Source organism: Macaca thibetana, chromosome 16 (assembly GCF_024542745.1).
Source record: "Macaca thibetana thibetana isolate TM-01 chromosome 16, ASM2454274v1, whole genome shotgun sequence".
In the NCBI taxonomy this organism is placed as follows: Eukaryota; Metazoa; Chordata; class Mammalia; order Primates; family Cercopithecidae; genus Macaca; species Macaca thibetana.
The window spans coordinates 24,124,981-24,151,693 of record NC_065593.1 but is presented as its reverse complement, the minus strand read 5'-3'; the positions used below and the strand labels follow the sequence as shown (position 1 = coordinate 24,151,693).

The 26,713-nt window shown below is 43.8% G+C and overlaps 2 protein-coding genes across 5 annotated transcripts in view; both read right to left on the bottom strand.

The window, feature by feature from the left end:
- The window catches only part of TP53I13 (tumor protein p53 inducible protein 13), a 343,577-nt gene that overhangs the window by 155,086 nt on the left and 161,778 nt on the right, over positions 1-26,713 (bottom strand). The window lies entirely within an intron of this gene.
- TAOK1 (TAO kinase 1) overlaps positions 1-26,713 on the bottom strand; it is a 164,494-nt gene that overhangs the window by 132,856 nt on the left and 4,925 nt on the right. Inside the window, exon 1 of one of the 4 annotated variants that reach the window (XM_050763309.1) lies at positions 18,618-19,222. The exons of the other annotated variants lie outside the window; for them this stretch is intronic. The gene's annotated coding sequence lies outside the window, so the exon portion shown is untranslated. Of the gene's footprint in view, positions 1-18,617; positions 19,223-26,713 lie in introns of those variants that run through there. 4 annotated transcript variants of the gene reach the window in all.

The following is a 26,713-nucleotide window of genomic DNA, read 5'->3' as shown; positions in this document are numbered from 1 at the left end:
CTAGACTCTCTCCAGCCTTCCTTTTCAGTCTATGAGCAACTTAATAGTCTTATAATAAAATTCTTCTCTTTTTTTTTTCTGAGACAGAGTCTAGCTGGAGTGCAGAAGTGCAATCTCAGCTCACTGCAACCTCCACCCCTGGGTTCAAACAATTCTTGTGCCTCAACCTTCTGAGTAGCTGTGATTACAGGCGCCCATCACCACGCCCAGTTAATTTTTGTATTTTTAGTGGAGACAAGGTTTCACCATGTTGGCCAGGCTGGTATGGAAGTTTTGACCTCAAATGATCTGCCCGCCTTGGCTTCCCAAAGTGCCAGGATTACAGGCATGAGCCACTGCGCCTGGTCAAGGCAATTCTTCTTAAGATAGTTGGTATCACTTCTCTGCTTCCAAAAACCCTAACAAATACATCACTCCTAACTCAAACAAGATCTCTAAAGCATTTCTTTCTATTCTTTTTTTTTTCTTTTTTTGAGACAGAGTCTCGCTCTGTTGCCCAGGCTGGAGTGCAGTGGCACAATCTCGGCTCACTGCAACCTCTGCCTCCAAGGTTCAAGCGATCCACCTGCCTCAGCCTCCTAAGTAGCCAGGACTACAGGCATGCAACACCACACCTCACTATTTTTTGTATTTTTTGGTAAAGACAGGGTTTCACCATGTTGGCCAGACTGGTCTCAAACTCCTGACCTCAAGTGATCTACCCGCTTCAGCCTCCCAAAGTGCTGGGATTATAGGCATGAACCACCGTACCCAGCCAAGATCTCTAAAGCACTTCTAAAGCATCACTCAATCCTCCTGCTCAAAAACTGTAACCTACAAGTTCTCAATATTATATAATCTTCTCCAGGTTAAGTTTTCAGGGTTCTCCCCATTTTGGTCCAAACTACATTTCTAAACTTATTTTCCACCAATGGCATTACATGTATTTATTAATGTTATTCTCTCTACTTGGAATGCTATCCACAAAACCGCCACATCTGTCTACAAATCTTATCCACCCTTCCAAATCTATTTCATTGTTGCCTTGTGTATCAATTCTCATCCAATTCCACTTCAAATGTAGTTGGTGCAACTAAGAAACTGAAAACTGAATTTTATTTAAGTTTTATTAAGTTTAACTGAAATTTATGGTAGCTAGGGGCCACCATATTGGACAGCTTAGCTCCAGCATATAATCTATTTTGCTTCACTACAAAATATTCAAGGAAAATATAAGAAGTTATTTAGGGGTTTCCATAATCTCACCAGGATTCCACTCCAGAACACCCTGAAGTTGCTCAGATCTAAGTTAGAGAATAACAGGCATAGAAAATCAAATTCAAAATCCATAACTAATCATACAATGTACCAACAGCTGGTCCTACATATAAGGGGCCTCTTAAGCCACTGACCCTTTTAAGAAATTGGAAAAAGGGACTCCTTTTAAGGATGTGCAACTCCATAAGGACAAGACATAAATAATGGATAGCACAACACAGGCTGAATTTCAGTCCTCACTCGCCCCTTAGACAGATGCCTGGCTTAGAGCCACACATTCTTCCCATATTCTCTTTCTTCTAGCCTTTTACTGCATCTCAGAATGCCTTTTTCTACCTTTGGCTCAGAAACTATCTCCTATATGTCCTCCCAGACTACTATACTTACTCTCTTCCCTAATCTCTAATTTGGATTCAGAACCCTCTTCTGTGTTTCTGTAATAATAAAATATCTCTGAAATTGCACTTATCATACTAGCTTATAATTACTTATTTTCTCCTTTGATTTCCTATCCTGGAACAATACGCTCTCTACAGATACAGGTCACATTTTTTCACCTTTACATTTTCACCTACTACATAGCACCTAAACATAGTAGGTGCCAAATCAATGTAACCATGAATCAAACTGATTCATTCTTATGTAAAATGCATGAAAATAAGAGAAATTTTGCAATCTTTAAATGACCTATCAATTTTAACAGAATCTAATTTCACTTGATCTTAGATTACAAGAACGATATTTTCAAACGTAATTTATCATCTTTCAATATCTCCTTTACTAACGTAAAAAGTTTCATTCTTTTTTTTTTTTTTTTTTGGTTTTGTTTTTGTTTTTGACAAGATCTGGCTCTACCACCCAGGCTGGAATGCAATGGTGTAATCTCAGCTCTCCCAGGCTCAAGCCATTCTCCCACCTCAGCCTCCCGAGTAGCTGGGACTACAGGCACACACCACCCCACTCAGCTAATTTTTGTATTTTTTGTACAGAATGGGTATCACCATGCTGCCCAGGCTGGTCTCAAACTCGTGAATCTCAAGCTGTCCACCCGGCTCAGCCTCCCAAAGTGCTGGGATTACAGGCAGGAGCCACCAAGCCCAGATAGAAGTTTTAAAGTGAACCAAAATGGGCCAGGCACAGTGGCTCCCACCTGCAATCCCAGCACTTTGGGAGGCCAAGGCAGGTGAATAATCTGAGGTCAGGAGTTTGAGACCAGCGTGGCCAACATGGTGAAACTCCATCTCTACTAAAAAATTTTTAAAAAAGGCCGGGCGCGGTGGCTCAAGCCTGTAATCCCAGCACTTTGGGAGGCCGAGACGGGCGGATCACGAGTTCGGGAGATCGAGACCATCCTGGCTAACATGGTGAAACCCCGTCTCTACTAAAAAATACAAAAAAAAAAAAACTAACCCAAAGACTTGAATAAATAAAGAAATATACTAAATTCATAGATTGGGAGACTCAGTATTGTCAAGATATCTATGGTCCCACTAATGATCCAAAGATTCAACAAAATCCCAAAAAACCAGCAGCTTTTTTTGAAGAAACTGACAAACTGATTCTAAAACATACATTAAAAAAAGAAAAAAAAAGCAAAGCACCCAGAATAGCCAAAACAACTTGAATAAAAGAATAAACGTGAAGAACTCTAACTGATGCCAAAACTTACTATAGTCAGCCCCCTGTATCCTTAGTTCCACGTTCCTGGATTCAGTCAACCTCGGATCAAAAATATTCAGAAAAAAACAATTCCACAAAGTTCCAAAAAGCAACACTTGAATTTGCCATGCACCAAGTAGTACACTGAATCCAGAAGAATGAAGTGATGTGTAGAGAATGCATTTAGTATTACAAGTAATCTACAGAAGATTCAAAGTATACAGGAGGATGTTTGTAGGTTATATGCAAACACTACATCATCTTATATAAGTGACTTAGGCATTCATGGATTGTATCCACAGGGGTCCTGGAACCAATCCCACACAGATACCAAGGAATGACTATATAAAGTTACAATAGGCTGGGTGCAGTGGCTCACACCTGTAATCCCAGCACTCAGGAGGCCAAGGGAGGAGGATCACTTGAGGCCAGGAGTTTGAGACCAGCCTGGCCAACATGGTGAAACCCCATCTCTACCAAAAATACAAAAATTAGCCAGGCATGATGGCACACACCTATAATCCCAGCTACTCAGGAGGATGAGGTGGAAGAATTGCCTAAACCCAGGAGGTGGAGGTTGCAGTGAGCCGAGATCATGCCACTGCACTCCAGCCTGGGCAAAAGAGCTAGACTCTGTCTTAAAATAAATAAACATACACACACACACACACACACACACACACACACACAGATAAAATCAGCTGGGCATGGTGGCATGCACCTGTGGTCCCAGTTGCTCAGGAAGCTGAGACAGGTGGATCGCTTGAGCCCAGGAGGTCAAGGCTGCAGTGAGCTGAGACTGCACCACTGCATTCCAGCCTGGATAACACAGTGAGACCCTGTCTCAAAAAATAAATAAATAAAGCTGCAATACTCAAGACAGTGTAGGCCAAGGGGCAGTGGCTCACACCTGTAATCCCAGCACTTTGAGAGGCCAAGGTGGGAGGATCACTTGAGGTCAGGACTTGGAGACCAGCTTGGGTAACATAGCAAGACCCTACTTCTACAAAAAAATAAAAAATAAAAAAAGTTTAAAAATTAGCCAGGCATGATGGCATGTGCCTGCAGTCCTAGCTACTAAGGAGTCTGAGATGCGAGGATCACTTGAGCCCAGGAGTTTGAGGTTGCAGTGAGCTATAATCACACCACTGCACTTTAGCTTCATCAACAGAGCAAGATCCTATCTCAAAACAAAATGAAGAGGCTGGGAACAGTGGCTCACGCCTTAAGTCCAACACTTTGGGAGCCTGAGGCAGGTGGCTCACTTGAGCTCAGGAGTTCAGACCAGCCTGGGCAACATGGCAAAACCCCATCTCTACTAAAAATACAAAAATTAGCTGGGTGTGGTAGTGTGTGCCTGTGATCCCAGCTACTTGGGATGCTGAGGTAGAAGGATCACAGGAGCCTGGGAAGTCGAGGCTGCAGTGAGCTGTGATCATGCCACTCTACTGCAGCCTAGATGACAGAGTAAGACCCTGTGAAAGAAAAAGAAAGAAAAGAGAGAGAAGACAGAGAATGAAAGAATTAGATTTTATCAAAATTAAAAACTTCTGCTCTGTGAAAGATACCATTAAGAAAAAAATTTAAAAGCCATAACTGGGTTTCCAGTGGCAGGGTCTGGGGAAGGGGCAGCAGGTGCCATGTCCAGCCACAAAAATGGCAAGAAGGAACCCCTGAAACAGCCCAGAAAGCAGAACAAGGCAGAAACAAAAAGAGGACTAGAAGAAACTATAGGGAAGGCACCCCTGGCCACAGGTGTAATTAAGAAATCTGGCAAAAAGCAAGCTGTTCCATGTGCCTGAGGCGATGGTGACCCTTGATTTCATTCCCTGATATACCATCTTTTGCCACCTATAGCTGGACTGAAGTGTTGTATTGGAGCCTGTTGTACATTTAAGAATAAATTTTTGTGGGAAAAAACAAAAAGCCATAAACGAAAAGAACATATCTACAAAACCTACGTCTAATAAGGGCTTATCCTGAATACCTAAAGAATTCAAAACTAAACAATAAGAAAACAAACAACCCAACTTAAAACTGGAGGGGAGGGATCGGGGGCGGTGGCTTACGCCTATAATCCCAGTACTTAGGGAGGCCAAGGCAGGTGGAGCACCTGAGATCAGAGGAGTTCAAGACCAGCCTGGCCAACATGGCAAAACCCCTAATAAAAAATACAAAAATTAGCCAGGCATGGTAGCAGACGCCTGTAATCCCAGCTACTCGGGAGGCTGAGGCAGGGAGAATTGCTTGAACCCAGGAGGTGGAGGTTGCAGTGAGCCAAGAAAGTGCCACTGCACTCCAGCCTGGACGACAGAGTGAGACCCCATCTCAAAAAAAAAAAAAAAAAAAAACTGGTAAACTAAAATAAGCATAATTCAGACCTTTACCATATCCCCGGCACTGTCGTAAATGCTGGGTTCAGAAATAATTAAGTGGGAGGGGGAAATATGATAAAAGCTTGATTGTAATTGCATTTAACAAATATTGATTAAATAAACTAAAAGATATAAAAGAATAAAAGATAGCCTTGCCCTGAAGATTACCCCTTTTAGAAAATTAATGAGTTCAAATTTTGTCTCTCTACGGTAGTATCAAACATGACACTGAATACAAGTCCAAGGAGGAAAACTAAAAACTCAAGTTTTAGTTAAAAATGTTACTCAGCAAAGTTTTAAAATTAAACAAGCCTAAAAGATGGCAAATACATACTTTCAGCTTGCATTAAGGAAAGAAGCCATTCAATGTGTTCTATTTAATTTGTTATATTATTTAATGTAACATTTAATTAGACAATGTAACATTTAATTTGTATTTCCAATGTATAACTGCCCCTTTTCCGATGATCCAATTGATTTCTCTAAGACTTCTCTCTGAGAAGTCTTAGAAAAACCAAATACTTCTCTCTGAGAAGTCTTAAGACTAGCTTTTTTTCCCATTAAATCTAAAGGGTACTGTGAATCTTCCGTGTGACTTATTTCTCTCTATGCTTTGAAACGAAGAAGAGCAAAAAAATTATCAGACTTCTAAATCTATCCAATAAAACTAAAAATAAATAATGTTGCAATAAAATCCCTGTACATAATCTTTTTATTTTTTGAAAAGGAGTTTCACCGTGTCGCTCTGACTGGAGTGCAGTGGTGCAATCTCAGCTCACTGCAACCTGTCTAGCAGGTTCAAGTGATTCTCTTGCCTCAGCCTCCCTAGTAGCTCGGATAAAAGGTGCCCGCCATCATGCCCGGCTAATTTTTTTTTGTTTTTTTTTTGAGAAGGAGTCTTGCTCTGTCACCTAGGCTGGAGTGCAGTGGCTCGATCTCGGCTCACTGCAAGCTCCGCCTCCCGGGTTCACGCCATTCTCCTACCTCAGCCTCCTAAGTAGCTGGGACTACAGGCGCCCGCCACCACACCCGGCTAATTTTTTTGTATTTTTAGTAGAGACAGGATTTCACCATGTTAGCCAGGATGGTCTTGATCTCCTGACCTCGTGATCCGCCTGCCTCGGCCTCCCAAAGTGCTGAGATTACAGGCGTGAGCCACCGCACCTGACAACCTGGCTAATTTTTTATATTTTTAGTAGAGATGGGGTTTCACCAGGTTGGCCAGGCTGGTCTTGAACTCCTGACCTCAGGTGATTCTCCTGCCTCAGCCTCCCAAAGCACTAGGATTACAGGCATGAGCCACCGCACCTGGCAAAACTGTTCTTTAATGCAGAAAATTGAATAGACATCTTTCAATGCCAAGTCAAAGGGTAATATGTGAATATTTGAAGCATGAAAATCCTCCAATCAAATTATCTGCATTACAGTTTATAACTGTACATAATGGTAGAAGGGTTCCCATACACTTGCTTTCAGACAAAGTTTAAACCAGTTTCACCATATCTTCTCTTTTTAATTACCACAGTATTCTATATTTGTACCAGTTTGGCACTTGATTATATAGAAGAACCAAATACTTTACATCTTCAAACATTTTTCTTGCTAACTGAAGCAGACCTCTTTGAGAATTGTTTATTTTATATTTGTCTACAGAAGATAAACAAATGGCCAATGAGCGCATGAAAAGATGCTCATCATCATTAATCACCAGGGAAATGCAAATCAAAACTACAAAGAAGTACCATTTCACACTCAGTCACAGCTATAAAATTTTTTTAATGAGAAATAATTGTTGGAAGAGGATGTGGAGAAACTGGAACCTTCATATATTTTTGGTGGTAATGTAAAATGGTTCAGCCTCTATGGAAAATAGGTGGCCATTTCCTTAAAAAGTTAATGACCCAGCAATTTCACTTCTAGGTATACATCCAAAAGAACTGAAAACAATACATACTAATGTACAAGTATGTTCACACCAGCACTATTCATAGTAGCCAAAAAGTATAAAACAGCTGGGTGCGGTGGCTTACCGCCTGTAATCCCAGCACTTTGGGAGTCTGAGCAGGTGGATCACTTGAGCTCAGGAGTTCAGACCAGCCTGGGCAACATGGCGAAACCCTGTCTCTACTAAAAATATCAAAATTATCCTGGCTTGGTGGCATGCACGTGTAATCCCAGCTATTTGGGAGGCTGAGACAGGAGAATCGCTTTAACCCGGGAGGCGGAGGTTGCAGTGAGCCTAGGTCAAGATTATACCACTGCACTCCAACCTGGGTGACAGAGCGAAACTCCGTTCCCCCACCCCCGTGCAAAAAAAAGGTATAAAACAGCTCACATGTCCATTGACAAATGAATGGGAAAACAAACTGTGGTACATAAATACAATGGAATATTATTCAGCCATAAAAAAAAAATAAATAAAGTAGGCCAGGCGCAGTGGTTCATGCCTGTACTCCTAGCACTTTGGGAGGCCAAGGCGGGCGGATCACTTGAGGTCAGGAGTTCAAAACCAGCTTGGCTATCATGGTGAAACCCCGTCTCTACTAAAAATACAAAAAAATTAGCTGGGCATGGTGGTGTGTGCCTGTAATCCCTGCAACTCAGGAGGCTGAGGCAGGAGAATCGCTTGAACCCGGGAGGCGGAGGTTGCAGCAAGCTGAGATTGTGCCACCGCACTCCAGCCTGGGTGACAGAGCAAGACTCCATCTCAAAATAAATACAAATTAAATAAATAAATAAATAAAGTATTGGGTTGGGCACGGGTAATCCCAGCACTTTGGGAGGCCAAGGCGGGTGGATCACTTGAGGTCAGGAGTTCAACACCAGCCTGGCCAACACGGTGAAACCCCATTTCTACTAAAAATACAAAAATTAGCCAGGCACAGTGGCTTGTGCCTGTAATCCCAGCTACTCAGGAGGCTGAGGCAGGAGAATCACTTGGACCCTCCTGGAGGTGGAGGTTGCAGTGAGCCAGGATCATGCCACTTGCACTCCAGCCTGGGCAACAGAGCAAGACTCCGTGTCAAATAATAATAAAGTACTGATACATGCTCCACCATGGATGAAGCTCCAAAACACTATGCTAAGTAAAAACAGCCAGAAACAGGCCAGGCGTGGTGGCTCACGCCTGTAATCCCAGCACTTTGGGAGGCTGAGGCAAGTGGATCATGAGGTCAGGAGATCGAGACCATCCTGGCTAACACAGTGAAACCCCGTCTCTACTAAAAATACAAAAAAACTAGCCGGGCATTGTGGCAGGTGCCTGTAGTTCCAGCTACTCGGGAGGCTGAGGCAGGAGAATGGCATGAACCCAGGAGGCAGAGTTTGCAGTGAGCTGAGACCGCGCCACTGCACTCCAGCCTGGGCAACAGAGCAAGACTCAATCTCAAAAAAAAAAAAAAAAGAAGCCAGAAACAAAAGGTCAAATATTTGTATTTGTATACAAATGTTTGTATTGTACAATATTGTATGATTTCTTTTTTATGAAGTATCCAGAATAGGCAAATCCATAGACATAGAACAAAGACTGGTGATTATCAGAGACGGAAGAGACAGGAAAATAGGGAGCAACTGCTGTAATAAATGGGTGCAAGGTTTCCTTGAGGGTTAAGGAAAATGCTTTGGAACACACATGTGGTAGCTATACAACACTGTGAAGGTACTAAATGCCACTGAACCGTTTACTTTAAAATGGTTAATTTTGCTATTGTTTTTGTTTTTTGTTTTTGTTTTTTGAGACAGGGTCTCACTCTGTCACCCAGGCTGCAGTGCAGTGGCGTGATCTCTGCTCACTACAACCTCTGCCTCCTGGACTCAAGTGATCCTTCCACCTCTGTTTCGCAAGCAGCTGGGACTACAGACACATGGCCACCATGCCCAGCTAATTTTTGTACTTTTTGTAGAGACAGGGTTTCGCCATGTTGCCCAAGCTGGTCTGAACTCCTGAGCTCAAACAATCCACCTGTCTCAGCCTCCCAACATGCTGGGCTTACAGGCAGGAGCCACCAAACCTGGTCTAAAATGATTAATTTTATGTTATGTGAATTTCACCTCAATTTTTTTACGTTTAACTATTTGGGGTGGAAATATTTCCTAACTGTATTCAGACACTTCCATGGAGTCTTATTTCCCTTTTTATAAGGCAGACCACATTGAACCTAATTAATATTTCCTGTTGACTCAGGATCACCATTATGAGTAACAATGACTATGAGTAAGCCATTCCTCTTGTGTGTTAATTCTGAGTCTCAGTTGTCTCATCTGTAAAATGACATTTTTTGCTAGATCACAGGATCTTAATTTTTTTAGTCACAGATACCTTTGAAGACCCAATTAAGGTATGAATTCTTACCCCAGAAAAATGCACATGTACATATTCATACCAAATTGTACACAACCTCAGGAAGTTCATAGACCTACTGTAACCCATGCAAGCAATTCCCATGGGTTCAGCATTTCTGATTCTACTACGGTCTAATACAGTGGAATAGTATCAAGATTTATATGCGTTCATGAAGTTATGCTGTGCTTTTTATTTTCGTTATACAAATAGTTGCCCTAGTTCACTGCCAAATTCTCTACTATAACTGCTAGCTGCTATCCAACACTTAAAGAACTTAAACTTTAAAAATTCAATTAGATTCTATCCAACAATTAGTACTGTATGTCCTATGGTAGCCATTAAATGGGAGGGACACAAAATAACCATAGTCCTAGTAAAAGCTAAGACAATTAAGTACTTACAAAAAAAGGAAAATATCTCATTAAGTACTAAACTGGGACACTGATAAATGAGCCAAAAAGAACTTAGAGAAGAACAAGGACAGCATAAGCTGAAGCAGTTGGGGACAACTTCATGGAAGAGGATTGGAATGGACAGAGAGAAAGAAGAGATGAGACCAAAAGGGCACTAAAAGAGACATCATGAACATAGGCAAAGTGTGCTGGGCAGTAATCAGAAATAGGCTGTATCGGCTGGGTGTGGGGGCTCACGTCTGTAATCCCACCACTTTGGGAGGCCGAGGCAGGCAGATCACTTGAGGTCAGGAGTTTGAGACCAACCTGATCAACATGGTGAAACCTCATCTTTACTAAAAACACAAAAATTAGCCAGGCATGGTGGTGCATGCCTGTAGTCCCAGCTGCTCGGGAGGCTGAGGCAGAAGAAACACTTGAACCTGGGAGATGGAAGTTGCAATGAGCTGAGATTGTACAACTGCACTCCAGCCTGGGAGAGAGAGTGAGATCCTGTTTCAGAAAAAAGAAAGGAAGGAAGGAAGGAAGGAAGGAAGGAAGGAAGGAAGGAAGGAAGGAGGGAAGGAGGGAAGGAGGGAAGGAGGGAAGGAGGGAAGGAGGGAAGGAGGGAAGGAGGGAAGGAGGGAAGGAGGGAAGGAGGGAAGGAGGGAGGGAAGGAGGGGAGGGAGGGAGGGAAGGAGGGAGGGAGGGAGGGGAGGGAGGGAGGGAGGGAGGGAGGAAGGAAGGAAGGAAGGAAGGAAGGAAGGAAGGAGGGAAGGAAGGAAGGAGGCTGTATAGATATGGAGGGGTCAATCACAGATAATCTTAAGAAACAATGAAAACAATTACATGGAAAAATTCTTTATGGTAAAGAGTCAGAACAGATATGGAGGGATGGTTATGAGGGAGAAGGGACAGGAGGGAGCCTTCAGGAATGTTGGAAACTTTCCATAACATAATCTTAGTAGATACATTGGTTAAAAAAAAAAATGCATTTAAGCATTTGTACATCACAACTGAAAAAAATAGACACAAAGAGTTGCCAGATTATGATATAGAAAGTACTTCCGTAGACCAGGCACAGTGGCTCACATCTGTAATCCCAGCACTTTGGGTGGTCGAGGCAGGTGGATTACTTGAGGTCAGGAGTTTGAGACCAGCCTGACCAACACCGTGAAACCCCATCTCTACTAAAAAAAAAAAAAAAAAAAAATTAGCCAGGCATGGTGGCATGTGCCTGTAGTTCCAGCTACTTGGGAGGCTGAGGCAGGAGAATTGCTTGAATGTTGGAGGCAGAGGTTGCAGTAAGCCTAGATCCTACCATTGCACTCCAACCTGGACAACAGAGTGAGACTCTGTCTCAAAAAAAAAAAAAAAGTAAAAAGAAAGTACTTTTGTAGGTTTGTAGAAGTAAAAAATAAGATACTACATAAGGAGATAAGTCTTATACCAATAGGTAAGGGGAACTGAAATGGGAGAGAAAAAGACAGCCTTTTAAGTAATGTAGAATTAAGATAATAGTACTAGCTGGCTGAGCACGGTGGCTCACGCCTGTAATCCCAGCACTTGGGGAGGCCTAGGCGGGTGGACCACCTGAGGTCAGGAGCTCAAGACCAATCTGGCCAACATGGTGAAACCCTGTCTCTACTAAAAAAAAATACAAAAAATTAGCCAGGAGTGGTGGCGGGCACCTGTAATTCTAGCTACTAGGGAGGCTGAGGTAGGAGAATCGCTTGAACCCAGGAGGTGGAGGTTGCAGTGAGCTGAGATCGTGCCACTGCACTCCAGCCTGGGCGACAGAGCGAGACTCCCACTATTCTTTTTTTTTCTTTTTTTTTTTTTCTTTTTTTTTTGAGATGGAGTCTCACTCTGTCACCCAGGCTGGAGTGCAATGGCATGATCTCAGCTCACTGCAAGCTCTGCCTCCTGGATTCATGCCATTCTCCTGCCTCAGCCTCCCAAGCAGCTGGGACTACAGGCATCTGCCACCATACCCGGCTAATTTTTTGTATCTTTAGTAGAGACAGGGTTCCCCCATGTTGGCCAGGATGGTCTCGATCTCCTGACCTCATGATCCGCCTGCCTCAGCCTCCCAAAATGCTGGGATTACAGGCGTGAGCCACTGCGCCCGGCGCCAGGTACTATTCTAAGAGCTACACATACAGGCTGGGTGCAGTGGCTCATGCCTATAATCCCAGCACTTTGGGAGGCCGAGATGGGCGGATCACCTGAGGTCAGGAGTTCGAGACCAGCCTAGCTAACATGGTGAAAACCTGTTTCTGCTAAAAATACAAAAAAATTAGCCAGGCATGGTGGCGTGTGCCTGTAATCCCAGCTACTCGGGAAGGTGAGGAAGGAGAATTGCTTGAACCCCGGGGGGCGGAGGTTGTGGTGAGCCAAGATCATGCCATTGTACTCCAGCTTGGCCAACAAGAGCAAAACTCCATCTCAAAAAACAAAAATAAAAACAAAAACAAAACTAAGAGTTATACATACAACAATGCATCTAATCCTTTTAACACTATGTGGAAAGTATTGTTATTCCCATTTTACAGGCAATGAACTGAGGCCCAGAGATTAAGTGCTTTGCCCAGGCTCACATAACTATGACAATACCCATGACAACAAACTTTTTCACCACTTTACACCACATATGTATCCATAAATACACAACAAAACAAAAACAAACTAAAAATAGCAACAATAAGACTAGAACAAAAACAGGGACTAAAATGATACTTTTACAGATAGAGTGCTTCCAACAGCAATAGCCCCTTTCCCCATCCTATACATTCAATGTCAGCATCCCCGCCTGACTATAAACCTCACTGAGCAAATATATCATCTGCACAATCATCCTTATATCCCCTACTCCTAAAATAAGGCTACATACACAAACACACACACACACACCCCCTCTCACAATAATGTTACAGATACTTGGAAAACAGAACAAAGAATGAAACACATTTCAAAAGAAGAAATCCCATGACTTCATAACCTTTTGTGTGAATATAGTTGAGAAAAGAGATTAAACAAATCAAAAATAATCCCGAAGTTTCTAATTTAGAGGACTTAGGGTTGGCAGAAATAAAAATATATGTCCATAAAAAAGCCTATATACAAATATTGCTAGCAATCTTATTCATAATAGCCAAAAACTGGAAATAATTCAATTATCAATCAACAAGTGAACAGATAAACAGTGATATATCCAAACACTGGACTATTACTAAGCAACAAAAAGAAATGACCTACTGAAACACACAACATAAATATCACGGCTATTATGCCAAGAGAAAGAAGCCAAACACAAAATTGCATACTGTATAATTCCATTTCTATGAAACTCTAGAAAAGACTAATCTCATTTATAGCAATAGAAATCACATCAGAGGCCTGGTGTGGTGGCTCATGCCTGTAATCCCAGCACCTTGGGAGGCTGAGGCGGGTGGATTGCCTGAGCTCAGGAGTTCACGACCAGCCTGGGCAACACAGTGAAACCCCGTCTCTACCAAAATACGAAAAATTAGCCAGGCATGGCACCATGTGCCTGTAATCCCAGCTACTTGAGAGGCTGAGGCAGGAGAATTGCTTGGACCCAGGAGGCGGAGGTTGCAGTGAGCAAAGACTGTGCTACTGCACTCCAGCCTAGGTGACACAGTGAGACTCCATCTCCAAAAAAAAAAGAAGAAAGAAATCACATCAGTGGCTGCACAGCAATAAAACTGAAAAGAGACCGCAAAGGGGCCTAGGAAATTTTGGGGGGAAATAAAAATTACTCTATTATTAAAGTGATTGTTACAGCCACTGATCTGTATATTAAAAATTTGTGAAATTACTGCAAATAAATTATAGCTTGGTAAAACTGAAAAAACGTTATGGGCCAGGCACAGTGGCTCATGCCTGTAATCTCAACAGTTTGGGAGGCCGAGGCAGGCAGATCACTTGAGGTCAGGAGTTTGAGACCTGCCTGGGCAACATGGCGAAATCCCATCTCTACAAAAATTAGCCAGGTGTGGTAATGCACTCCTGTAGTCCCAGCTACTTGGGAGGCTGAGGTGAGAGGACAGCTTGAGCCCCGGAGACAGATGTTGGGGTGAGCTGAGATTGCGTCACTGCACTCCAGCCTGGGGGACACAGCAAGACCCTGTGTCAAAAACAAAACACAACAAAACAAACCAAAAAAAAAACCTTATGGCCAGGTGCAGTGGCACACACCTGTAATACCGCCACTTTGGGAGGCTGAGGCAGGAGTATCACTTGAGCTCAGGAGTTTGAGACCAGCCTAGGCAATACGGCAAGGCTAGGGAAGGATCAAGTCTGACTCATTTCTGTATCCTGGCACAGTATCTAGAAAATCTCTACAAAAAATCAAAACGTTAGTCAGGAATAAATGGCAGCAAGCTCCTGCAGTCCCAGCTATTTGGGAGGCTGAGGCAGGAGGATCACTTAAGCCCAAGAGTTCGAGGCTGCAGCACATGCCACTGCACTCCAGCAGCCTGGGTGACAGAGCTAGACTCTACCTCAGAAACAAAACTAAGCAAAACATGTTATTAACATTGAAATAGGTAGGTAAACAAGGGGAACCTTTTGCAAAAGATTAAGAAGATGAGTTCAATTTAGATATGTTCACCCCAATGTGTCTTCTAAAAGAGTAAGATACCTCAGTTGGACATTGTGGCTCACGCCTGTAATCCCAGCACTTTGGGAGGCCAAGGCAGGCGGATTGCTTGAGCCCAGGAGTTCAAAACCAGCCTGGGGAACATGATGAAACCCCATCTCTACAAAAAATACAAAAATTAGCCAGGTGTAATGGTGAGCACCTGTAGTCCCAGGTACTAGGGAGGCTGAGGTGGGAGAATCACCTGAACTTGGGGAGGTCAAGGTTGTAGTGAGTCATGATTGTGCCCCTGCACTCCAGCCTGGGCGACAGTGAGATTCTGTCTCAAAGAAACATAGAAATAAAAATAAAAATAAAAAAAGATTATCTCAGTCAGGCAATTGGTTATAAAGGATGGAGTTGGGGAGGAAGCAGGAAGAAAGAGAGACAGAAAAGCACTGTGTTAAGAGACACCTACTATTAAAAGCAGTCAGAAAGAATAACCAGTAAAATACAAATTTTAAGAAGAAAGACAGTCAGACATGGTGTCTCATGCCTGTAATCCCAGCACTTTGGGAGGCCAAAGCAGAAGAATGGCTTAAGGCCAGGAGTTCAAGACGAGCCTGTGCAACACAACAAGTCCTCATTCCTATATGTGCCTGTAGTCAGTCCTAGTTCCTCAGGAGGCTGAGATGGGAAGATCACTTGAGCCCAGCAGTTCAAGGCTGAAGTGAGCTATGATGGCACCACTACACTCCTGCCTGGGCAAAGGGGTAAGACCCTGTATCTAAAAAAAGAAAGAATTGTAAGAGGTACTAGGAATGTTCTCTATCTTGTTCTTAGTGGTGGTTACATGAACATATACATCTGTAAAAATTCAACAGGCTTACACTTCATATTTATGCACTTTGTTGCATTAATTATACGTCAAACAGTTTAAAAAAAAGAAAAATGGCTAAGCATGGTAGCTCACACCTGTAATGCCAGCACTTTGGGAGGCTAAGGTGTGAGGATCACTTGAGCACAGGAGTTCAAGACCAGCCTAGGTAACATGGAGAAACCCTGTCGCTACAAAAATTAGCTGGCCATGGCGGTATATGCCAGTTGTCTCCCAGCTACTCAGTTGGGGGGCTGGGAGTGGGTAGTGGACTCCTGTGGTCTCAGCTACTTGGGAACCTGAGGTGGGAGGACTGCTTGAGCCAGGGAGGTCAAGCAAGGCTACAGTGAGCCATGACTGTGCCACTGCCCTCCAGCCTAGGCAAAATAGTGAGATCATGTCTCAAAAAAGAAAAAAGAAAAGAAAAAAGATATGGCCCAAAAGTACCTTTTCGGCTTCATTTTGCCAGACATTCATCCCAAATCACATAAATAACCTATAGCCACAAATGATCAGTTATCACCCTCTTCAATATTGATCGTTCATGCTCTCAGGTATATAATACCCTTTGCACTTTTATTTTTTTTCAAGACCCATACAAAATCTCACTCCCTCAGGAATCACTACTCCTAAACACCCCTTAACTCTACCTGTATAACAGCTAAATAAATGGTTCTCAATCGGGTGATTTTGCTCCCTAGGGGACATTTGGTAATAACTGAAACATTTTTTGATCATCACAACCAGGGGTGATGCTACTGGCATCTAATGGGTAAAAGCTAGTGATGCTGCAAAATATCCTATAATACACAGCACAGATCCCCACACAATGAATTACCCTAGCCAAAATGTCAATACTACCACAGTTGGGAAACCCTGCATTACACTATTGTACGTATTTACTTGCAAGCCTGTATCCCTACTAAACTACAAAATGGAGGGATCAATTCTTACTCTTTGCTGTATACTGGCGCAGTATCTAGAAAATAACACATCAAAAAAATTATTAATAAATACAGATGTGTCATTACTGAACCTATTTTAATAACCACACTGCCTAGAATGCTGCACTCAAAAAATACAAAAATACGTGTGTCATTGCTGAATCTTACTTTGATATGAAAGCTACATAACTTACTGGCTACACTTACTGGTGGTCTTTTTTTTTTCTGAGATGGAGTCTCGCTCTGTCTCCCAGTCTGGAGTACAAAGGTTCGATCTAGGCTCACTGCAAACTCCGCCTCCCAGGTTCAAGCAATTCTCCTACCTCCGCCTCCTGAATGGCTGGGATTACAGGTGAGAGCCACCACACCCAGCTAATTTTTGCATTTTTAGTAGAGACGGGGTTTCGCCATGTTGGCCAGGCTGGTCTCAAACTCCTGACCTCAGGTGATCTACCCACCTCAGCCTCCCAAAATGCTGGGCTTACAGGCATGAGCCACCATGCCTGGCCTAAACTTGTGGTCTTTAAAAGCAAATTCCATCAATCACTATTCTGACTTGGTGCATAGTACATACCAACAAATTACAAATTATAACTATGTGAGTATCTCAAAAGAGCATTAAATTGAAATTGATTTCCAAATTTACTGCAGCATGAGTAAACCAACTGGCTTAATGACTGTGTTCCAAAAGGATTTTTAAAAGGACACTGTTTTGTCAGGGCATGGTGGCTCATGCCTGTAATCCCAGCACTCTGTAATCCCAGCACTGTGTAATACACAGGCCAAGGCGGGTGTATCACCTGAGGTCACGAGTTTGAGACCAGCCTGACCAACATGGTGAAACCCCGTATCTACTAAACATACATACACACACACACACACACACACACACACACACACACACACACAAATAAGCTGGGCCTGGTGGCACATGCCCGTAATCTCAGCTACTTGGGAGGCTGAGGCAGGAGAATCGCTTGAACCTGGGAGATGGAGTTTGTAGAGAGCCAAGATCATGCCATTGCACTCCAGCCTGGGCAACAAGAGCGAAACTCCATCTCAAAAAAAAGGACGCTGTTTCAAAATTTTTTTGAACACATCTCAGAGTGCCATTTGAATAAAATTGAGTAAAATAATGGATACTAAAATCCAGGCTATCATTTCACCTAACTTTAATAAAATTTATGTTAAAATACAGAATGGTAGTGTACTTTAACATATTGTCAAAAAATTAGACACAAGGTCTCACTGTTGCCCAAGCTGGAATGCAGTAGCACTATCATGGCTCATTGCAACTCCATCCTTCTAGGTTCCAGCAATCCTCCTGCCTCAGCGTCCTGAGTAGCTGGGACCACAGGCACATGCCACCATACTTGGCTAATTTTTTATTTTTAGTAGAGATGAGGCCTTACTATGTTGCCCAGGCTGATCTTGAATCCCTGGGCTCAAGCGATCCCCTTGTCTCAGCCTCCCAAAGTGCTGGGATTACAGGCAGAAGATACCATACCCAGCCGAAAGTTTTTATATCATAATTATTTTACTTATTTTAGCAAATATTTCAGGCCAGGTGTGGTGGCTCATGCCTGTAATCCTGGCACGTTGGAAGATTGAGCTGGGTGGATCACTTGAGTCCAGCAATCCAAGACCAGCCTGGGCAACATGGTGAAGCCCTGTCTCTACTAAAAATACAAAAAATTAGCTGGGTGTGGTAGCACAGGCCTGTGGCTACTTGTGGGGCTGAGGCAGGAGGATCACCTGAGCCCAGGAGATCAAGGATGCAGTGAGCTGTGATCCTACCACTGCACTCCAGTCTGGAGTCTTACAACAGGTTCTTACAAGAGTAGGACCCTGTCTCAAAAACAAAACAAAACAAAAAAATCTCCCTCCCACACACAGAGAAATATTTGATATCTCAACACTGTTTTATTTTTTACATGCCCAGCCAACTTTTTCATTCTTGATTAAAGATTAATGGCATTATTTTACAGAACTAGACATTCATACATAAAACACAAAAATACTTTGTCACTACCTAAACTGAAGATAAAATGATCTTTTAATTACTCCATTTTCAAATTATTTGTTCTTTTCTAGAGAATTAAAAAGTCATTATCTCTAATAACTACATGTCAAAGTAAATAATCTAGGCCAGGCATGGTGACTCACACCTGTAATCCCAGCACTTTGGGAGGCTGAGATATGAGGACTGCTTCGGTGCAGGAGGTCAGGGCTACATTGAGCTGTGATTGTGCCACTACACTCCAGCCTGGGAGACACAGCAAGACCCTGTCTCAAAAGAAACACAAAAAACAAAAAACAATCTGAAAGTGAGCACATTATATTGCTCCTCTGGGACTCAGAACTCTATTCTAGTAAATAAAACCAACTGAAATACCATACTCCTATCATGTAATGAGCCCTATAAAACACCATCATCATCTACCATTTAAGCAGTAGGAGATTACTTAAATACTATATATTAAATAAAACAACATATACCATACAAAGTTTCTGTACAACAATGAAGAACAAAGTTTCCTCACCAAGTACAGTCAAGGATATGGATGCTTTTGGCAAAGAGACAAAGCTTTTCCAATTTTCAGTAACACTAAATTCCCCAAGTCTAAAAACGGAAAAACCTTGACCTTGTTTAGTAATGCTGTTCATCAACTTTTTCTGAAACCTCTTTCTCAGTCTCATGGGAATAAATTGTAACAAATCAATCCAAAATACAAACTAGAAGTTTATAACTACTATCATGAGTGAATTAAAAACATCAACTAAAACATAAATATAATGGTTAGATGTAACACATTGCAGCACGTTGATTTTTTTTTTTTTTTTTTTTTTTTTTTGAGACAGAATCTTGCCCTGCCACCCAGGCTAGAGTACAATGGCATGATCTCAGCTCACTGCAACCTCCACCTTCCAGGTTCAAGCGATTCTCTTGCCTCAGCCTCCCTAGTAGCTGGGATTGCAGGTGCCTGCCTGCCACCACGCACAGCTAATTTTTTTTTTTTTTTGAGAATAAGTCTCACTCTGTCTTGATCTCTTGACCTTGTGATCTGCCCACCTCGGCCTCCATTCTAGGATTACAGGCGTAAGCCACCGTGCCGGGCCTAATTTTTTTGTATTTTTAGTAGAGACAGGGTTTCAGCATGTTGGCCAGGCTGGTTTTGAACTCCTGACCTCATGTGATCCACCCACCTCGGCCTCCCAAAGTGCTATGATTACAGACGTGAGCCATCACGCGCGGCCTGGTACTTTTTAAGTACGCTTTATATACTTAATTAGTCACATAGTAATTTTATGAACAGACATATTTCAATTCAATTAAATCTATATATGTCTCTAAATAAAATTAAAATAAAAGATATTTTCTTAATATCCTCCAAATAAAGAGTTTTCAGCCAGGCACGGTGGCTCACACCTATAATCCCAGCACTTTGGGAGGCTGAGGCAGGCAGACTGCTTGAGCTCAGGAGTTCGAGACCAGCATTGGCAATGTCACAAAACCTCATCACTACAAAAAATACAACAAAATTAGTCAGGTATGGTGGCGCATGCCTGCAGTCCCAGCTACTTGGCAGGCTGAGGTGAAAGGTCACCAGCCCAGGAAGTCGAGGTTGCAGTGAGCCATGATTGTGCCACTGGACTCTAGCATAGGGAAGGGGAGTGAGATCGTCTTAAAAAAATAAACAGATAAAAAATAAAAAGTCTTCTTTTTTTAAAATTCTGCAATTCATGAGAAACTGCACTCACACATAGGGTGTGACATTAGATATCTGATAACACATGTTCCTTAATACAAAAACCTCAGAAGTTACCATGATTACCCAAAACTACTGGTACCCTGCCCAGGATCTTTTAGGCAAAGTCCTTGCTATCTCCCAAGCTTTGAAACCCAGGAAAGGTAAATATACCCAATATGACCACTAAATGGACTACAGATGAATCAATAGAGATTGAAGAAGAGTTGTTGAAAGAAAAAGGAAAAAGCAAAAATTGAAACAAGCATACTTCAGAGACAGAAGATTAGAAGTAAAAGGGATGAGGTAAAAAAATTTTAGGCCAGGCACAGTGGCTCACGCTTATAATTCCAGCACTTTGGGAGGCCAAACAGTGGCCTCCCACTGTTATAACAGTGTAACCAGGTACCCAGAACATATAAAAATGTGGCAAACTGCTGAGCGCAGTAGCTTACACCTGTAATCCAAGCACTTTGGGAGGCCAAGGCAAGAGGATCACTTAAGCTCAGGAATTTGAGACCATGCTGGACAACATAGCAAGACCCTGTCTATACAAAAAAATTTTTTCAAAAATTAACCAGGTGTGGTGGTGCACACCTGTAGTCCCAGTTACTTAGGAGGCTGAGGTGGGAGGATCCTTTGAGCCAGGAAGTAGAGGCCGCAGTGAGCTATGATCACACCACTGCATTCCAGCCTGGGCAACAGAGCAAGACCCTGGCATCAAAAAAAAAAGAGGCAAACAAAAGTTTCCCATAATAATGTTTACCCTTACTTTATGCACCATACTAACACTCCCCATCACTTTTTAGAATTGTTATTGTGACTCACTAAATTGAATTTACAAGCCATTAATGGACCACAAACGAAAGTTTGAAAGCACTGGCTTAGAGGAACTAAAAATAATAGGAAAGTCCTTGTCTTCCTATGAATATCTAGCTTGAGAAAACTATTCAGAAGGTGGAATTCTCCCAGGGCTGATATGCTGTCTTATCTGGCACAAAATAATCACTTAAAGTTTGTTGAATTAATACATTTTGGAACGTAAGGCACTTTCAAGGTAAGGACACACCTACAAAAGATACCTAAATAAAACCACTTAGAAGAACATGGGTACTCTGAATCCCTTCAAAGCCAGGGATGGTAAAAAAAGAAGGTAGAAGAGGGATACCAAATTTTTCTTAAATAAACAAATTAAGTACTGGAAAAGAAATGTTGTTTTTTGTTTTTTTGTTTTTTTTTGAGACGGAGTTTTGCTTTTGTCTCCCAGGCTGGAGTGCAATGGCATGATCTCGCCTCACTGCAACCTCCGCCTGGTTCAAGTGATTCTCCTGCCTTAGCCTCCCAAGTAGCTGGGATTACAGGCGCCTGCTACTACACCCAGCTAATTTCTGTGTTTTTAGTAGAGATGGGGTTTCATCACATTGGTCAGGATGGTCTCGAACTCCTGACCTCAAGCAATCCACCCGCCTCAGCCTCCCAAAGTGCTGGGATTACAGGCCTGAGCCACCACACTCAGCCTGAAACGTCATTTCTTAAGACAAGCTTTATATCCAACAAAGGAAAAAGAAAACCTGTGATAAATTAAAAACTCCCATCAGAGATGGGCACAGTGGCTCCTGTCTATATCTCACCACTTTGGGAGACCAAGGCAGAAGGATCACTTAAGCTCAGAAGATTAAGACCAACCTGGGCAACATAGTGAGACCTCGTCTGTACTAAAAATAAAAAAAAATTAGCCAGGTGTGGCGGTATACGCCTGTAGTCCTAGCTGCTGAGGTGGCTGAGGTGAGAGGATCACTAAGTCCAGAAGATTGAGGTTGTAGTGAACTTTGATTTCACCACTGCACTCCAACCTGAGTGACAGAGTGAGAATCTATCCCAAAGATAGAAAAAAAATCCCATTAAGTACTACATAGTAGTTCATTATAGGTGCAAAAAGTTACTAAGCTACATTGATATTCTAACTATTTCTTTCAAAAATATATGTCAGACTCCAAATACATAAATATCTCCGGGCGCAGTGGCTCAGGCCTTTGGGCTCATGCACTTTGGGAGGCCGAGGCAGGCAGATCACAAAGTCAGGAGATCGAGATCATCCTGGCTAACACGGTGAAACCCCGTCTCTACTAAAAATACAAAAAAATTAGCCAGGCATGGTGGCAGGTGCCTGTAGTCCCAGCTACTTGGGAGGCCGAGGCAGGAGAATGGCATGAACCGAGGAGGTGGAGGTTGCAGTAAGCCGAGATCATGCCACTGCGCTCCATCCTGGGCGACAGAGAGAGGCTCCGTCTCAAATAAATAAATAAAAAAAAATAAAAATAAATCCAATATCAAATCAAAATTATATAATGCAACTCATCCTTAAATATTAGACTCTCCCCAGCACTTTGGGAGGCTGAGGCAGGTGGAACCATTTGAGCTCAGGAGTTTGATACCAGGCCAGGCAACATGGCAAAATCCCATCTCTACAAAAATTAGCTGGGCGGTGGCATTTGCCTGTAGTCCTAGCTACTTGGGAGCAAAGGTGGGTGGATCACTTGAGCCGGGGAGGAGGTCAAGGCAGGAGTCAGCCAAGATCGTGCCACTGCACTCCAGCTTGGGTGACAGGAGTGAGACCCTGTCAAAAAAAAAAAAAAAAAAAAAGAAAAGAACATTCTCTTTATGTACTAATAAACATTTACATTAGGCAGCAAATGTGTGATAGCCAACAATTTATTGAGTGTTAGCATGTATCAGGCAGTAAGTTAAGTACTTTGCAAGCATTATCCTGTTTAAACAACCCAGTATATACTACCTTCACATTAAAGGGTGCGGTGGCTCACACCCGCCTGTAATCCTAGCACTTTGGGAGGCCAAGGCAGGTGGATCACCTGAGGTCAGGAGTTAGGAGTTCAAGACCAGGCTGGCCAACATGGCAAAACCCTGTCTCTACTAAAAATACAAAAACTTTGGCCGGGCGCGGTGGCTCACGCCTGTAATCCCAGCGCTTTGGGAGGCCGAGGCGGGCGGATCACGAGGTCAGGAGATCGAAACCAGGGTGAAACCCCGTCTCTACTAAAAATACAAAAAATTAGCCGGGCGCGGTTGTGGGCGCCTGTAGTCCCAGCTACTCGGGAGGCTGAGGCAGGAGAATGGCGTGAACCCGGGAGGCGGAGCTTGCAGTGAGCCGAGATCGCGCCACTGCACTCCAGCCTGGGCGACAGAGCGAGACTCCATCTCAAAAAAAAAAAAAAAAAATACAAAAACTTCAACCAGGTGTGGTGGCACACACCTGTAATCTCAGCTTCTCAGAGGCTGAGGTAGGAGAATCATTTGAACCCGGGAGGCGGAGGTTGCAGTGAGCCGAGATCATGCCATTGCACTCCAGCCTGGGCAACAAGAGCAAAATTCCGTCTCAAAAAAAAGAAAAGAAAAGAAAAGCTGGGCGCAGTGGCTCATATCTGTAATCCCAACACTTTGGGAGGCCAAGGCAGGTGGATCACCTGAGGTCACAAGTTCATGACCAGCCTGACCCACATGGAGAAACCCCATCTATACTAAAAATACAAAAAATTAGCTGGGTATGGTGGCGCATACCTGCAATTCCAGCTACTTGGGAGGCTGAGGCAGGAGAATTGATTGAACCTGGGAGGCGGAGGTTGCAGTGAGCGAGATCATGACATTGCACTCCAGCCTGGGCAACAAGAGCAAAACTTCGTCTCAAGGGGAGGGGAGGGGGGAAGGGGAGGGAGGAAGGGGAGGGGGGAAGGGGAGAGCAAGGGGAGGGGGAGGGGGAGGGGAAGGGGAGGGGGAGGGGAAGGGGGAGGGGAGGGGAAGGGGGGGGGGAGGGGAAGGGGGGGGGGGGGGGGAGGGGAAGGGGAGGGGGGAAGGGAGGGGAGGGGTAGGGGAGGGGAGGGAGGGGGAAGGGAGGGGAGGGGTAGGGGAGGGGTGGGAGGGGATAGGGGAGTGGGTAGGGGAGGAAGGGGGGGGGTAGGGGGAGGGGGTAGGGGAGGGGAGGGAGGGGGAGGGGAGGGGAGAGGGAGGGGAGGGGGAGGGGAAGGGAGGGAGGGGGAGGGGAGGGAAGGGGGAGGGGAAGGGGAGACGGGAGAGGAGGGGGAAGGGGGGAGGGGAGGGGAGGGGGAGGGGGAGGGGAGGGGGAGGGAAGGGGGGGGAGGGGAGGGGAGGGAAGGGGAGGGGAAGGGTGGGGGAGGGGAGGGGAGGGGAGGGAAGGGGAGGGGAAGGGTGGGGAAGGGGGAGGGGGGAAGGGTGGGGGGAGGGGAGGGGAAGGGTGGGGGAAGGGGAGGGGAAAGGGGGGGGGAGGGGAGGGGAAGGGTGGGGGGAGGGGGGAGGGGGGGGGGGGAGGGGAGGGGGAGGGGGAGGGGGAGGGCGAGGGCGAGGGGGAGGGAGGTGAGACATAAATAGTTAGATAAATAAGTTACCACAGGCCTGGCACTGTGGCTCATGCCTGTAATCCCAGCTCTTTGGGAGGCTGAGGAGGGAGGACTGCCTGAGCCCCCATGAGTTTGAGACCAGGTTGGGCAACATAGAGACCCCGTTTCTAGAAAGAAACTTTAAAATAAGCCAGGCATGGTGGCACAGGCCTGTAGGCTCAGCTACTCATGGCTTAAGCCCAGGAGGTAGAGGTTGCTGTGGGCTATGACTGTGCCACTGCACTCCCACCTGGGTAACACAGCAAGACCCCATCTCAAAAAACACAAACAAACAAAACCCGAAAAAGTTACACATTTACACTAGTAAATGGTGACATATATATTTTTTTGGGGGGGAGGGGGATGGAATCTCACTCTGTTGCCCAGGCTGGAGTGCAATGGCAAGATCTTGGCTCATTGCATCCTCCGCCTGCTCAGTTCAAGCAATTCTCCTGCCTCAACCTCCTGAGTAGCTGAGACTACAGGTATGCGCCACCATCCCCGGCTCATTTTTTGTATTTTTAGTAGAGACGGGGCTTCACCATGCTGGCCAGGCTGGTCTCGAACTCCTGACCTCGTGATCTGCCCGCCTTGGCCTCCCAAAGTGCTAGGATTACAGGTGTGAGCCACCACGCCCAGCCAACATTAATATATAGTAAGCGCCAATTTTATTATTAATAGCTGCAAACCAGAAAGTTTTGTTCCATCCTATTATTTGATTAACATTTCTCAGAAACTAAACTTTGAATGTCTTTCTAAATGTTGCAGTAATTCATCTACTTTTAAACCTGCATAAAACTATTTGATCGAATAATTTTATCAAAAGGAAAAATTAGCCCCTTCTCAGCTTTAAAGATAAATTAGATGGTAATTAAGTGTCATTATATTTAAATAATAACCTACAGCATAACGGTCACTGGCATTTTTAGGAGGCTGTAGTATACCTATTATGCAAGGCACTTACTAATTTATACTTTTATTTACTTTATTTACATGCCAGGTACTTACCATTTTAAAAACTCTTCCAACTTTTATAGGATACTTAATTTTGTCATCAAAAAGGCACAGCCTTAGACTGTATTTTAGAACAAAAAGTCTGCTTCTGGCACAAATAGAATAGACTGATACAGAAATAACTGTTACCAAATGATGACAGAAACATCCCAATTGAAAATAATTGTTGCGGCCGGCGCGGTGGCTCATGCCTGTAATCCCAGCACTTTGGGAGGCCGAGATGGGCGGATCACGAGGTCAGGAGATCGAGACCATCCCAGCTAACACAGTGAAACCCCGTCTCTACTAAAAATATAAAAAAAATTAGCCGGGCGTGGTGGCAGGCGCCTGTAGTCCCAGCTACTCGGGAGGCTGAAGCAGGAGAATGGCATGAACCCAGGAGGCGGAGCTTGCAGTGAGCTGAGATCAGGCCACTGCACTCCAGCCTGGGTGACAAAGCGAGACTCCGTCTCAAAAAAAAAGAAAAAAAAGAAAAAGAAAATAATTGTTGCTAGTCCCTCCACACAACTTTTTAATTCATGTAGATTTTTAGAAGGTAAGAGACATCTTTAATGAAATTAAACATCAATTTTTAATTACTAAAAACTAAAATACTTTAACAATGGAATACAATGGAATGAACTAATACAGGTTGTATCCTCTCACATTTTATAATAGGAAAACCTGAAGAATAATTTTTAAAATCCAGCCATTAGTAATAAGTACAGAAGTCAGGCTGGGTGCACTGGTTCATGTCTGTAATCCCAGCACTTTGGGAGGCCAAGGCTGAGGAGTTCAAGACCAGCCTGGGAAACATGGCAAAACCCCATCTCTACAAAAAAAAAAAAAAAAGATTAGCCAGACATGGTGGCATGTACCTGATGTACCTGTAGTGCCAGCTACTTGGGAGGCTGATGTGAGAGGAGCACTTGAACCCAGGAGGCTGAGGCTGCAATAAGCTGTGATTACCCTATTGCACTCCAACCTGGTGACACAGCAAAAACCCTGTCTCAAATTAAAAAAAAAAAAAAAAGTCCACATACCTAAAGGTAAGTGAGCATATGTTGGTACTCTGCTTAATGAACTTCTCAATTTTATGCGAAACTTTACTAG